Below are 16939 nucleotides of genomic sequence, written 5' to 3' on the forward strand. Positions count from 1 at the left end.
GTTACTTGTAATTTATTTAGTTACCTCAGGACAACAGTTAACGGGCACAAACTGGAACATAGGAAGTTCCAACTAAACATGAGGAGGAACTGCTTTACTTTGAGGGTGGCAGGCCCTGGAACAGGCTGCCCAGAGAGGTGGTGGAGTCTCCGTCTGGATATATTCAAAACCCACCTGGACATATTCCTGTGCAACCTGCTCTGGGTGGACCTGCTTTGGCAGGGGGGTTGGACTAGATGATCTCCAGAGGTCCCTTCCAACCCCATATCATTCTGTGATTCTGTAATTACCTGCATCAATGATTTGTGGATGCAGGGGAATGCTGAAAAGACTAATCTTCTCATAGGCCTTGTCCGGCATTGGTCATACATTTTATATTATGTGGCTAGGGAGGAGCTATGCAGGTGCATATGTTCCCCAAATAGGCATCTAGCTCTAATCTGTAAGTCACCTTTATTTTGTAACGTGCTGTCCACAGAGTGATCTTTTCCCAAGTGGGGGTAGCACAGAAGCTCAGCAGCTGCTGTAATGCTGACCAATGTTACAGAAACAGTCTTTGTTTCAGGGGGAAAGGAGGCCACTTTCTTCCTGAGCGTCACTTCTCCTTTCCAGCCTTTCACTGGGTTTTAAGATTCGTAAAATTGTCTGCACTGTACTTGAAAGTTAGAAAGATGCCCAGGAGTAAAGTTAGGAGAGTTCCCAGAGGAAGAGATTAGTCAAAAGAGAAAAAAAGGTTAAGGATGAAAAATCTGGGCAAACTCCGTAGTAGAAGACATTAGCAGAAGATGTAAACTCTGGATCAAAAAACAAATGTACAGTTCAAAAGCAGAGGCACCAATTCCTTCTGCAATAAACCTCAGATTATACTTACAGTGGAAGAAAATTAATTTTTTAGTATCGTAGAAACAAATGGACAGTGAAGACATCAGTCTAAGGGAGAGATCAGCCTCCCTTATTTTCACTTCATATTCATTTCTCATCAGAGAAAGTGACTCCTAGTCCAAACACAGTAGAGAATCAGGCTTGTAATGTCCAAACTGGAGAAACCATGCTGGTTTGTGCCAACTGTTTATGCTTGCACAATATGTTAAAATTGCAGATGGCTAAGTAGGTGAAAAAGAAACTGAATGAAAGGAGAGACATCCATGACCAGCAGCAAAGAGAGCATTAACCATAAAGCCAGAAAAGCTATGCACATTCCTTGGAGTTTTTAAGACAGGTGCACTAGGAAAATTGTTAAAATACAAAACAAAACTAGTTACTTTTTGATTTTCTTAGATAAGGAATACTGGGGACCAACAACAGAGAAGTTTAAGAATTTTGTCTTGCCAAAAGATGACAGCTGTAACTTTGATTGATTAAAAAAAAAAATAATGCAGTACAGCAACTGGCAGTGTCAGAAATGTGTGGCTTGTTACACCCAAAAATAAATCCAGCTGTGTTACTTCTGCTTGCTACAAGCAATTTGCTCTGTAACTATCCCATTAGACTTCACTTGCGCTCCTATTTGCACCGCAACCTACTATAAGGTCCCCTCAAAGAAAGAGGAAAGAATTCTGACAGAGACCAATTGATAACCCCCCAACCAAATAGTCCTGGAAAAGTCCTCAAAACAAGCCACAGTGTACCAAGATCAGAGAAAAGAAACGTCCCATGTTTCACCTGTTAAGTCTCTTCCTCACTGCCAGCAAGATTAGTGATGAGACCAGCCAGTTACCTTGGTCTGGTTTGTAAAGAATGAGGATCAGTTTGAAGAAGAACAAAAGTTTTTGTTGATCCAATCTACTGGCAAGACAGACGTTACTTTTAAATGGAGAAATACCATAGATTCCTGAACTTAGGAAAACCACTCTGTGTGTGACTGGTCTTTGATAAGCAGTTTTCACCCTGGCCCTGAGTCTGTGTAGTATTGCTAAGGGATCCATGGGAAGTGAAATATAGCCATTATTTGACCTCCATGAAATTTCAAAGAGTCAGAATCACTGCTGGAAAACCTTTAGAGGTCCACAAAAAGGGAATAAATGAAAACCATTGCCTTAAATTAGCAGGTCTTCAGTTTTTCTTCCTATCTCCAGTGTGGGCTGAGACCTTGCAGAAAGTTCAGTAGGATGTGTTTGACATTGAAATAATCAGCTGTATATTGTAACATCGATTTAAGGTATAAGTAAGAGAAGTGAACTTAATTTTAAATTTGTATGAAGATTTGCTACTGTCTTCATATGGTATCTTTCTGTATAAGTAGTGAAAGAAAGGTCAATATCTATTCACAGCATAATTTATGTATTTGCTAATTACTGTAGATTACATCTGAAGCAAGGTGATCACACGCTTGTTAGCTCTAATTACAACAGAAAAATCATTAATCATAGCTTTATAATACAGCACAGGTTTTGTAGGTATTAAATAGATGTTTAGCTTACTGCTGTGCAACTCCTATAGTATCCATGCAAATACCCCAAACATCTAGAGCTTACAAAAAACTCTGGAATGTCTCTGCTATTTTGCAGAGTTGTGATCTGAAATGCTGAATTGCCAAAGAAACCAGGTGCACATGCACTAGGGTGGGGAGTGAGAGAGACTCTTGACGTTTCATAAAATGAAATGTACATAGTTTAATAAGAAAACCCTCACCTCCGTGTAAAAATTCAACTTTTTCCCCAAATGAAATGGAAAGTTAAGATTCAAGAACATAACCTTGTAAATAGATCTATTATTTCTTTGCATCAACCCTCAGATATTTTCCTAGGTGGTTTTGCCTAATGATCTTACTGCTAAGTTCAACAAAATTGAGTGTAATGTATTGAAAATACACTCAACTGGTATAGAACTTGTTCATGATGAGTGTAGACCTGTTAAAATTGACAAAACTGACAAGTTCTCTATTGCCTCTTATTTTATTGCTCTTTTGGTTCAACATGTGGCTTTGCAAGCATAAAGCCTTTATTGCTTGCTGGTTGAAAAGAAAGGTCATGCTCAGGAATACATTCCATTAATGATGATTCAGGCTTTTTTATCAGTTCTCCTCTTTGGTGTAAATTCCAATTTGTTAATGGTACCTAGGTACAAAAGGAAAAATAAAAATATTTCATGGAGTTCTAGAGAATATCACTGGCCAGCTGAGGTCAGAACTCTATTTTTATACCAGGGAGTTTTTCTTAAAAACATTTTCTTGGAGATACAGAAGCAGCCGAGACATCAGTAAAAAACCTCGTGCTTTAGTTTTAGTGGTGTAGTCATTGCTAGATCTAGTGCTAAATACAGGGGTTGCTACCCAGATTTTGTTTGCTGATAAGCCACTAGAAGATCTGGTTCACAACATGACCCCAAACCAGCTGCATTGGTGCAGCAGAGGGCGGGCACGCAGAACTGTGAAAAAAAGCCAAGACAAAGGATGATACGTTGCCTAAATCCAGAATTTCAAAACCATATTTCTAAGCAGCAAAATTCTACTAAGCAAGTCTGCCCTAAGTTTAATTCCCAACATTTTATGGAACTAGACTGTGAATCACATCAATCCAAGATGGTATTCAGTGATCTGTTTCAGCAAATAGGCCTATAAGCAGTCATATAAGCACAACAGAGGGAATTAAATTTGGGCAGAAATGAGTGAGTAGATCAAAAGAAGGAAATTCTTAAACCGATTTAACAACTAACAGAACCGCCAAAACTACTTTGCCTTCCCTGATGCTGTCTATGCTTCCAGGGCCATATCAAGTTATACCCAACACAGTCTGTACTGAAGCCAACTCTCAGAAACAATTCAAAAGCACTTCATACATTAAAAAAAAAAAAAGTGAAATATTAATAATCCAATAAAATGTTTGAATGCAATATACTGCACACAAAATTACAATATAACTAATGCATAAATGCCTAGGCTTTAAGAGTAAAATATCCAAGGTTCTGCCATTTGTTATATATTATACAAGTCAAAAGAGTATTTTACCGATAGAAAAACCAGGAACCTCAAAATTAAAAAAGCCCCTTTGTACATTCCAATTATAATAAATACATTAAATCCCTGTTCATGCACCCTTTTTAACACCTGATCCTCATCAGCCCCTTTCCAGTCCGACCAGAATCAGCACTGTACAGTTTCTCTCCCAACCCTAATTCTTACTCTTGCCCTAGTAACAGTCAAAGATCGGTTCTTCAAGCAAACTCATCAGCAACAGTGCACATGAAAAGCTTCAGAGAAGTCCTTCAGTAGCCCAAACCTTTCTTTAGCAGCCCCTTTCCAGCCCTACTCCAACCAGATCTCTAGGCTCGATGGGTTGATTCTGCCCAGCTTCAAACAGGGACTTTCAAAACAGACACTTGTGCCTCTTATCTGGCAAAATCTAGATGTTCAATGTTTCCTTATAGAAAAGCAGGACACCAAGATCTCTCAGATACTTGGGACTTTGCTCACAGACCTTCCCACCTTTACTCAGCATTGGCACAGTCTTTAATTTTGTACAGGGAGAAGAGGAATTGTCGGAAATTTTCAGACCTTCAGAATACCTTACCCCAGGAACTCCTGGCTGGATGCTGTGAACGGCAGTGACACTACAAGTTTTGACTAAACTATGCCTGCAAACCCACTAGAAAGGTTTTAGAATGAACTGCTACCAGCTTACCAGTGGATGTGCTTTCCACAGATTTAAAATAAAGCACCTGTGCCTAGTTATGCAGTCACAATCAAACCTTGAATGAGGGCTAAGTTTCTGCTTCCCGGCTAATATAATTTGTAAGTGATATTTTTGCCTGCAGGAAACATTATGAAGAAACCACAAAGTGGCCTCCGATTTCAAATTAGGAAATATTTCTGCATGTAGTTTAAATAGATTCCCACGACTGATGTTTAGTCCGGCATGGGGCTCCTACAGATACCTGAAGATGAGTGAAATTTTTCCCTCCGATGCTTGCTTTGCAAGGTCAAGACCTCTCCTCTTTCAGCTGTGGTTCAGACTGCAGTAATCCGTTCCTTCCTCACTGCTAAAACAGATTACAACACGCTACTCGTGTCCACTTGAAACTGCAGCTTCTGCAGCTGCTCTCCTTACATTACTCTCACATGCAACAAAAGGCACTTGTGCTCCTCACATCTGCCACGGCCTTGGATTTGTTTGGATTAAGAGAAATTCTGATCCCGTGGTTAACAGCTAGTTATATCACTGCGATCCGTTCAAGTAGCTGAGGAAAGAGGGAGTCCTCTGGCTTGCAACCCTCAGATTTAAATACTTTTAGGCTGAGGATATACTTGGCTCCTGATCCTACTGCTTCGTTCTATTTTTCTGAGAGGGAGAAAACCTGATGAACTTTAAAATATAGGCTTTTGCCTATCTGCTTCTACTATTGTTTTGTCCCCAGGTGATTTCCAGATTATTTTACATAAATTCTAGCTCTTGTAACTTTTATAATTTATGTCCAGCCTAAACGCAATCAAGTACATTGAAAAAAAGTATGCAATAAAAAAAATAAATACAGAAGACTGAAATAGAAAGTATTACTAAAAAGCAAAGCCACCTGAAAAACTGAAATTAATGTGATATTTTTCAAAACAACACAATATTTTTCATTTAAGTTACTGTTTCGAGTTCTCTTCTATTTACTTGAATTGGGAAATGAGAAAAGTATGATGAATATTGATTTTTTCCAGAGAAGTACACCCACAAGAATATTACATTTCATTTTATCCCTCTTGCTTTGCTAAAACTTTTTGTATTCTTTAGGTTGTTTTTTTTTTTTCCTATTTTTGTCAGCTGGGGAAGGGGTAGACACAACCTCAAATGAAACAGGAAGTTCTCCTGGCGCTATTTATACACCATGGAACATAAGTGCCTCCCAACATTGCAGCTGTGTGGCAGACAAGCAATGCAATTGTTTAATGCAATTTAGTCAAGAACAGCTAAAGAAGGAAAAGTCTGACTTAGGAAAAATGTGAGACAGATTCCAGCTTTGCTCGTTAGGGTTTAAAGAAAAGTACTTTATGTGCCTGAATGACTGCCTTAGCATGGTGTACTCCTTTCCAAGTCCTGGATTTCATGCCTCTTATTATTTCTAGACCTGACTTCAATTTTGTACAGAATCCATTTAAAATTACTTGTATGTTTTTAATTTCTCCTTTGAATACAGAACTAAAACAAACAGGTTAGGCTGGGTGGCTTTAGTCGGAAAGAGAAAAAAAAGAGTTTTGAAAATGAAAACTAGGTATGCCTGGTACACCAAAATCAACTTTCATTCCTTTACTCCTCCTTTTTTTTCTGCTATCTACAGTAGGATAGTTTAGCACTCAGCTTTCTCAAAGACCTGAAGGAAAAAGAAATAATAAGAGCACCAGAGATACTGAAGTTACGTATCAGTTTGGTCCAGAAATCTTAAATTAGAGGAGAGCGTCAAATGGACTTTGTTGTGTGTTGCAAAAGAACTAGATAAAGCTGAAAGTGAGTCCAGGGTAAATGGCAGATAAGTAAAGTATCAAAAATTTCAAGAACAGAAGTTTGGCTGTTCAATTGCAACAATTGCAGAAGTAGAGACTCCAGGCTTGCAGACTGTCATCTATGTTGGATAACAGACTAGAAGTTCACGTTACATTCACCAGAAAGAGAGAAAGAAAATAAAAAAAAAACCCTCTGTTCCTGCCAGTGTGCTTAGAACAAGGAAATAAATTTCTCTCCATCATCCAAGTAGCAACCACTGAATAAAGAGCAAATAGCCTCCAACAATTTTCCAGGAGTCAAAAGCATCAATTATTTCACACCCAGATGTCAAAATCCTTCTTCTCAACTTGTAACAACTTCTACAATACAGTTACGTGTTAGTCAAACAAAGCAGATACAGCAATACAAAACCTCAGGCATAGCACGGAGAAAGGGCTGGGAGAACGGGGAGTAACTACTGAATACATTATAGTAGAGTCTCTGCATCCAAAAACTTGCCGGTATCTCACCCACACCCCTGCCGTGGCATCAGTAGGTCTAATAGAAGATATTATCTTCCCCTACAAACCTTGCCTATGTTATTCAGTATGAAACAGAAATTATCCCTTTTTAAAGTGTCCTGACAGTAGAAGGGGTACAGAAAACTGACTGACTGAAACATCTCCGTGCTTCATGAACTGTTCCCTAAACCAGAGAGGAAAGAATCAAAGTAAAGCTGGAGAGTCCAATTTCAGCAAAGAAGTCATAACTCGAACACTGAATGCAACAGAAATTCTGGGGCACGACCACACAAATATCAGCTAATGCAATTATTAGCATGTCTCAGATAGTTGTATTGTAATTTTCATGCATCAAAGAAAGTGGAGACAAGGACAACAGACAATCAGCAGGCAACAGACAGCGCCCTTGGATTCCTCTTTGCCTTCGCTTACAGAAATGCTCACATTAAAATGATTATAACAGAAATCCTGTGAGAACAGAGATGCTTGTGTTATGCTGTTCTGTATAGTATGGGGCCAAAACACATTACTGATGCCACAGGCAGTGTTTCCTTTTTTTTTTTTTTTGGTAGTTCTCAGCAAATTTCTACTTGATGATTTATGTGTTAAATCAAAATTTTCCTAGTCTTCCCCCAAAAATAGTTTGTGGGTAAGTATTGATGTCCACATCTCCCTTTACATCGGTAACTGAACACTTTACAGTTCACATACAGATGTTTATTTTGCTCAGCCATCTGTTCCATCTGAAACACAAAAGAGATCACAGAAAATGAACTCTAGCTCTCTTTCTGAACACATAGACAAACACCTGGGCTCCCAACAAAACAAGTCAGTCGGTTTTCACAGTGTGTCGGAAGAGATTGCACTTTTCAGACAACTCAGGGAGTCAGGTCCCCAGTCTGAAGAGTGTGGAATATTGGTAAGATAATCATAAAGAAATGACGACTGCTGATGGGATAAAGGAGCATATGGATAACTCTAGAAGGACTGGTATCCAAGTCTTTAATATTTTTTTTCCTTTATAGTTACAGGTATTTGGTTCTTTCCTTTTCAGACCCACACACAACTAAGAACTGGGTTGCACCAGGGCAGGTACGGCGAAGGGATGTTAAGCTGAGAGAAATGGATTTAATGAGACTTGAAGAGGGAGCGAGGTGGGCAGTGCCAAATTAAAAGTATCTATTTTCAATTTCAAGTGCAGGGAAGAGTCAGCCCTTAGGAATCAGGTCACAGAAGAGCTGTCAGGTGAGAGGCACATGCAGAGGGGCATGAATTGGGAATGATAAAGAGTGGACGATATATACACCTAGTATGCAAAACAACAACAAGAAAGAAACCCAATTTGGGAAGGCCGTCAAGAAGTATTCGGCTTTGAGTCAATGACAGAAAAGGGAGAGAACTGTAAGAGAGTAAAGTTTGTAGAGGAATCTGTTAACTGAAAAGAGAGTCCAGCTACTTGGTGCAACTGGAAGACAGCAGAGAAAGGGAAAGAGAAGGGTACAGCTGCTATAGTACTGTCAGAGAACTGGGTCTCCTGAGTACGAAAAGATTTTGGCTGCCTGGAAGTAGCACTTAACGCATCCCCTGTCTCTTGATCAGGTATCTGCGTGAAAAAACTGTTTTTTATTTGTTTCCTGGTGCCTGCAGCTGTCCAAGGCTGTTCCAAACTCTGATCCTGAATACTAAGTGTTTTAGAATGTCTACGACCTAAAAACTGAGCAGGCATAAATAGTTTAGCCAGGGTGTGACCCGATTCCCCAATAAAAGTGCATAAGTAGATTCAAATCTCATTGGAGAAGACAACAGTAATACCTTGAGCCAGGAGGGTTCACTCTTAACTACTCACATTAACTATTTATATTGACATATAATCAGTCCAATTTCCACACCCCAGGCCAATTCTCACTACATGTTTCACCTGGCCATCATTACACTAGATCATATATTCCTGCAGAGTTAACAGACAGAGTTATACCACAATACTTGACTTCAGGATGAAAAGCTTCCATTTTATACTCTCTGAAATTAAACAGCCAGACAAAGCACGAAGTTTCAATTGATTGAGCCAATCAAATTCATATCCTGATTCCTGGGTCATGCTTCAAACCAGAAACATGCTTGAGGACTAAAAGCCAGGCCGAGAAGAGACCAAGTAACATAACCTTGTTTCTTATTTTACATATTAAAAAAAATAATCCAGAAAAACAAAACACAACAGCAATGATAATCTTTAAACCTGGAGTTTTGTGGAGGTATTCGTACCTTCAGGTTCAAATATAGATATCAACCCCATACAACAGCCTACCTGATCTCCCTATGGATTAAGTGGCAAGTAGCCACTACATCAGAAAATTTTGTTGGTTTTTGGTGTTTGTTTTTTTTTTAAAGGGAAGCTGTCTGATATTACAGCAATACTCATTTTAAAAAATGGGAAATTATAATTCTGAAAAATAAATGCATGAAATATTGGCACTATAAAACCAAGAGTACAAACTAACATTTTGGCTGTAATTTTATGACATACTAAAGTATTTGTTCACCTACAGAAATAACCCCTCAATATTACGTTTGAAAAATGTTTCATCGTATTTGATGCACACATGAGTTTGGAAAATAAGAGTGAGAGTAAAAGTTGACATCGTTAAAGTGATCGTTTATAAATCTGTTAAAACTTTCCACATACACAACCATCTACAATTACAAAAAATTGAATTCAGAGACAGGCAAACAGGCACTACCCGAACTTGATCAGACACTGGAAGCAGTTCAGTGATGTTGTTATGGTATAAATCTGCTGAAGCCGATTTATCTTGTACTGAGCACAGCAACCGTACCATAGGAAGAAAGCTAAGTTAGCCCAAGAGGTGCTTTACCACCTGCACTGCAGTACCAGTTTCATCTGCAACAGCTCATTTAGATCTAGCTCGTGAGTCCACGCACTGCCGCGCCGTGCGGTACAGGAAAACTGAAATAGCCAAGACAAAGGAATGAGCTTTTGAATACCTTGGGATTTATATTTAGTCCTACTGCTTGTGGGTGAGTTTTCTATCTGACCTCCTGCACTACAAAAAAAATGTTCTTCCTCTGGTACATGTGAAACTTTCAGCTTTTCTGTTAGAACGGCTATGTTTTATCACATTGAACAGGGTTTTCTGGAGCATGCCTAGTGAGGTAGGACACTCAAGTTAAAGCAAGTTTAGTATAAACCTGAATGAATTTAAGGGGAACGGCAACATCTCTCCTTATAGTCCTTTCATTAAGCCACATTACTGACAAAGTGTTTTTTCTACTGATGTCTTAGGCATGAAACAATAATGCTATGACATATCCAAAATAAGAATCATAGACACCCTTTAATAGGGGAAAAGATACATCCACAGCTCTTCTTACTGGGCACTGCTCTTGGTATAGTCTGTAACAACTGATCTCATGGCATAAAAGGACTCTAATAGGTTGTGCTTCAAACGCCCATCCTTGCTGATTCTCTTACTCCTATAGCTACACTTCAACCTACATATACACTCCTTATACATTAATCAGTGGGAGTTTACACATAGACTAGTCAAAACCACCCTTATTTTAGAAACACTGGTTCAGTCACTGCCATTTTGCTCTCAGTTAACCTCATTCAATATAATGTGTCTCCCCCTGCTAGCTTTGATTTGATACATAACACTTTCAGACTCATTTCTGTTGTTCTTGATGCATTCTGTTCCATTCTCCACCTGGATATAACCACATGGATTAATGCTGATGCCGTACTCAGTACACTGACAGCATTATTAGAGCACTATTTTGTTGTCCACAATAACCTCCCTCTTGTGCCTCTGGTGTTCTGTAATTAGGCCCCTTCAGACACACAGTTTGGTTATTATGGTTCATCAACTTATAATGCATTATTCTAAATGGCAGCATATTCATTCTCTTTTTCCTTTTCTTTTTTTGCTGTTAAACAACAAAAAAAAAAAAAGAGAAAAGAAAAGAAACCATAATGGAGATAAAAAGAATTACTCACCCTTCATCTCGATCTAACATAATGTTTATGGGCAGCAGGGATAGCAGGAAGACGTTCTTGCGAGGAGAGGAACTTGAGCAGCTTTATAGGACAACAACCTAGGAAGAAATGACAAGCCAATACCCACATTTACTGTTTGTAAATCTGAGCATTGATTCTGCTTTCACAAGTGGCTTTCATCAAATGCAAATCAGAAGCCTGGCATCTGCTTGAGTAACCAGGCAGCCCTGTCCCCCTTTCAGGGGAACAAAAGCCATACAATCAAAGGGTTTTAAAAGGATGGCAAACTTATTGTAAGCTAGAAAAGGTTAAAAGTCTGCCAGGGCTTAAATATACCTCTCAGAACTCCCAAGTATGAAAGCACTGGTGACCTTTATGAATATTTTTTTTTCCTGTGAAATGTTTCTGTATATTCGAAACATGATAAAAAGTGACAAAACAGGAGAGAAACAAACTCATTATGCGTCTTACTTCCCAATTGATTTTGAAAGCTTCAGAAGGCAAACTTATATCATTTTATCTATTCTCGGATTTCAAAAATCCTGCTCCAACCAACATCACCTTGGCCATCATAACAGGGCCTACACGCGCTCCCTGCATCAGTGACAAATCATCTTCTGCAAAGATGGGTAACAACCAGAATTCACCCCAAACATGTTATTTCCTAACCTCAGAAATGTTCACTGAGACTGGCACACTCTGAAAAATGCCTAAATCATGTCTGGGTAGCAAAACCCACTTTTTTTAAATATGCTGAAAATTTCCTACTTCTACTTACTTCAGTTAATGGCACACATTTCCCAGCACCAAGGAAAACCAGATTGCTATTTCCACTGAAAATCTTAAGGAAAAATGTCTAATACTAATTTCACATGTATAGTTATTATGAAAATAAAGCCTTTTTCCTGTCTGGTAACAGCACAAAATAGGAATTTAAATAAAAATATGTTAAAAACACTTAACAAGTTCATCACAGTGTGTCTTTCTAATAGCCTTATTTCTCATTTGTTTGAGAATAATCACAAAGCTTATCCCAACGACTATGAAGCTAGAAAACAACACACAAAGATCTGAAATGAGCCTGAAGTGTCAGTTTGATCAATTTTTCAGCTTTCTGTTTAGTGATTGATCCAGATTCCAAAGTACAGAAAGGAATACCAATTCACGCACAAGTTTTTGCTTCATAAGAACACGATTTGCCAATGCTGTTAATAACTAGCTGGAAAATAATTCAGTCAGAGTAATGTCTGAAGGATCCTGCTGCTGTAAGGAAACCACACTTTATAAATACAAACAATTTAATTTAAAACAGGTCTTGGTTCTAATGGTTTTGAATACAGTCATTGCCTGACAGAACAACCTATGATTTCTTCCAAAGGAATCATAACTGTCCCTGGTGTTTAGAGACAGCTATAAAGCAATGGCTGGCAATTCTTTAAGGCAAAATCAGAACAAAACATTCAAAGCAATAGGAAGGATATATATTTTTTTTTTAATGTAGCATGGACTACACAAATCATATTATTGAACTCAGTGTCACAAGACATCATGGAGCCCAAAAATATAAATAGATCTGAAATAAAATTACGTTAAATGAGGGAGAAATCTATTGACACCTATTAAACACAATGGTACACGTGTTACCTCCAGGTCAGAAGGACAGACTGAAAAATACCAGGTTTACTTTCTGTCTTTTTAGTTCTATGTTTTCAGCATTTCATGTTGGCAGATATCTTTGCTGGATCACCCCAGGAATAAGCTAGCTTGAAACAAACAGCCTTCTCCCTGAAGCACAGAATCTGGAGTTCAAATAATGCAGATGCAACTGACAAAAAAAAAAAAAAAACCACACACACAAAAACAAACAAAAATGAACAAAAGAAAAGCAGAAAAAACAAACCCACACAAAATCACAACAACAACAAAACCCAACAGGAATAATGATTTAAAAATGAAGGATCCAAGAAGAAGAAACCAAGTAGGAAACAGATTCTGTTATCGTTGTAAACACAGAAGATAAAAGTTTACTTCAAGGAGGAAACATCACATAGATGCAAAATATGAAGGTTGGTTGCAGGACCAAGCATCCTGCATCAAGCCTACCCGCTCTCCTGCCAGCGACGATTTCTCCCAAACTCAAATCCCTTGCAGGGAGCAAGAGGGCCACAGAAAACCAGATGCGGAGAAATCAAATGATCTCAGACTACAACAGATGAAGTAAAGGAAGGGGTCAAAGTATCAAAAGTGGAAAAGCCAGGGAACTGGAGAGGGATGTTAAACAGAGCACTCCTGAGCACGACCACCACCCCCTGACACTATCCGAAGAGTTGATGGATGCCACCAAGTGATGGTCTGCCCAGGAGCAGACACATCATTATCAGAATTAGGATTCTGAGCTGGACTCAACACCTGAGATTGAGCTGGCACTTCCATCTAACCCACTGAGAAAATTCTTAAGGGAACATGATCAAGAAAAGAAACCAGAAGTTCTGGTATGCTGTTTTTCAATACGGTATCTTGTGTTCAAAGTTGATCTGCACCCACAACAAGGCTTTCCCCACAATGACCTTTGTCTTAAGTAACATTGCAAGACCTTTCTTCCCCTAAAAACAATGTGGTTTTGTGTAAAACAATATGATTTAGTGTATCTATTCAAAGACCTGTTTCAGACCCAGAAAAAGTAAGAAGTTCTGCTCTGAGCCATGCCCAGAACCATTCTTACCTTCTCCATGATCCTTTCCAGCTGCAGATATTAGATACTCTTTCCTGAGACATAAGAATAATAAACTACTGTCTTATTATCCCTGAAAAAGAGTCACTTTTACAACATCAGCCTTGCATACCTTGTTTTCATCTAATATAGTCATCTGCATAATAATTGGTCTTCCCAGACCCTTCCACAGAACAACAAAATGTAAGAACAAGTACTAGTTACTGGAGCAGTGTCCTTACCTGGCACTCATAGTTTAGGCTGTGTGAAACTACTGGCAAATAGTTACTTCAGTAGCAATAGTTACTTTGGTTATTTAGCCAGTAAGAGTCTATATTACGCTCTTCTATAAAGCAACTAGAAACAAGGTTTAGTTGAAGATGTTCACAAAAAAATGTCTATACTTCAGGGTACAAACTACGTATCTGATTAAACTCACAGCTTGATGTACCTTATCTTGGCAGCGTTGAAGACTGGTATTGTTAGAGATTAGAGTGACACGCCATGTTTGCTTAAGATAACTATTCTAGAGTATCTGCAGTGATGCACATTGCACAATAAGGATGATAAATTTTACTAATGCTATCCAAAATGCTGATAGCCTAATGTTAAGTACAGTATCCTTGTTTATTATGTTTACACAAGATAGCCCCATATAATATAAGCATGACACGTTGTGATAAAATTTAATATTAATATGAAATATAATACAGACATTAAACTAGTATATTATTATTTTCCACACAATCCCCTGGTTTTAACTAGATCTCACTTGAAGCTCTGAAATATTATCAAACAATACATGCTGATTATCCCTTGAAGTATGAGCCAAACTAAGTGTTAGTCCCTAAGTCCCATTAAAACAATGGGTTACTTGTGTATAAACAATGTAAGCTCCTTCTCCTAGGTTTACATCTAGGATAACACAGATTAAAGGTTAAAATCCTCCTAGTCTCTTTTATACTTTTAGTTGCATTCCAAATTTGCTTTACTATCAGAGCGGTGGCAGTCCTATCTGTAAGTTTTTCAAAGACTTTTCAAAACAAAAACGTCAAATGTTTAAATGGTATTAACTTCTCACCTTCTCTTCCATCCGTGCTTTCACGTCTCTCTCCTCCCATGCACACAAACATACGCAAACACATTCACACACCAAAAAAAGGCACTGAAGATTAGAAAGAGTCAACATTTTTAACGTGAAAGTATAGAATATACTCCCATAAATGTGAAGCCACCGTGGTTTAAAGTCTAAGCATTCAACACATAATTTGTAACTTTAATCAACACATCTCATTTTGCTAATGCATACTGACTGGATGCCTGAGTGCTAATGAGCGTCCCTGAATGCTAATGGCTCTGTGAAACTAGATGGCCTCTGAGCATCACATGGATTATCTAAAACTTATTTGCATCTCAGATTCCCAGTGCCATTCAGCTTCACCTCTCTTTGACCTTGACATTTTATAAACCAGGGAGAACGGTTGTGTTATGAAAGAAAAGCCAAAACTAAACACAAAAAAAAAAAATGCAGGCAAGGACATATCCATCTAGGATATATTTGAAACGATTTACTGAGTTGAATATTCGCACACTAGAATGTGATTACTGTGAGATATGGTACATCTTATCTCATCATACGTTGAGTGCTTACAGAACACATGCTTAGGAATAGAGTTGATGTAGCCAAGAAATTTTAAGCATCTAAGACAAGAACTGTGAGAAGAGATAGTACCTTTTAGAACAGATTGATTTGCCAGCAAATAAAGGTATTAAATATATTATACATTACTGCATGAATTACTATGATGTAATATAATGATACACACATCATCAATTCAGTGCAGTTGGCAAATCAGACAAGGTTTTGGGTCCACAAGTCCTTCTTCAAATCCTATCCCACGTATCAATAGAATATAATCCATTTTCCCCATCAAATAACATTTATTTGGGGACTTTCAGATGTGCTTTGTAACTTTGCAAAAGCCCCACCATCCTGCCTGAAATTGTTCCAGTGAGCAGACATTACATCAATGCCCTGCTTTAAAGGGAAGCCTTTAAATACTCAAGGTATTATTTCATTGCCCTGCATGTCATAGCTCTCTGTAGAAAGTCAGAAACACTTTCTCTGAAAGCCTTTTCTTCTTTTTAAATTGTTTTCCATGTTCTATTTTTTTCTGTGAAGAAATGGATATATATAAATACATATACACATGGATGTACATACGTATTTACATATTTTCAGGAAAAGATACTTTCCTTCTTGTCTGCCAAGAAACATTAGAAAAATTATAATTGAATAACATGATGCAAAAGTTATTTTAAAATAAAACATCTTTCCCCCCTTTATTACCCTCAGAATAAACAGACACGTAATGTTCACATAATGTTTAGATCTGTTTCTCAGCTTTAAATACAGTGGAAGCATTTGATGTATTGTTCACGTCAAAACCCAGGAGAAGCCATTAGATCACCTGGCGCGATCTAATGCCATGTAGAGCACCTCAAACCCAGACACTGACCTACCAACACCGCTATGGAATCCCTAACTTGTGGTTGACTCCAACAGACCTCTCAAAAAGGTGTGTGATTTTGATATGAGGGCTTCAAGTCGTGGAGTTTCCACACCTTCTCTTCATGTTTATTTCACATCGGCGTAATCATTTCCCCTATTAAAAATTATTTCTAACATTACTTTTCAATTTCTACTTCCAGATGATAGAGTCTATTGATACACAGAGAAAAATAAAAGACTTGTACGCTTCCGTATCTGCTTTTCCATCTATCTAAGCACACTACGATTGGCTGCCTCATCCAACTTGTCCTTTTTCTTTTTAATATTTACATATTCTCTCTTCTGCTCTTCTGAATTTTATCTAGTACTTCAAGATTTATTAAAAATTACCAGCATGCCAGATGTCTTTCTAGTTCTTTAAAGACTGCTTGGTACAAATTATCTGCAACTCTAAAAGTGTTTATCCTTTAGTGACTATCCATGCCCTGGAAAGTACTTTCTTATCCTTGTGGAATGCAAACACATGGCTTTCCAAGCACAGAACAGAAACTCTTACTAAGTATTTCTACATCTTCTATGTCATTATTAACAATTTAATTATCTCCAATTAATAATGGATCTATAGCAGGACTAGGATTTCTCTGACTCCTCATTATCATTAGCTTTGGGTTTCTCCCCTATTGTTCTTGGCTTCCTTATGAGTTTTCTAGATTTCCTATCTTCCAAATGACATACACTGCTATTTATTTACAAAAATCCCTTTTCTGTAACTATATAAAA

Source organism: Numenius arquata, chromosome 5, assembly GCF_964106895.1.
Source record: "Numenius arquata chromosome 5, bNumArq3.hap1.1, whole genome shotgun sequence".
Lineage (NCBI taxonomy): Eukaryota > Metazoa > Chordata > Aves > Charadriiformes > Scolopacidae > Numenius > Numenius arquata.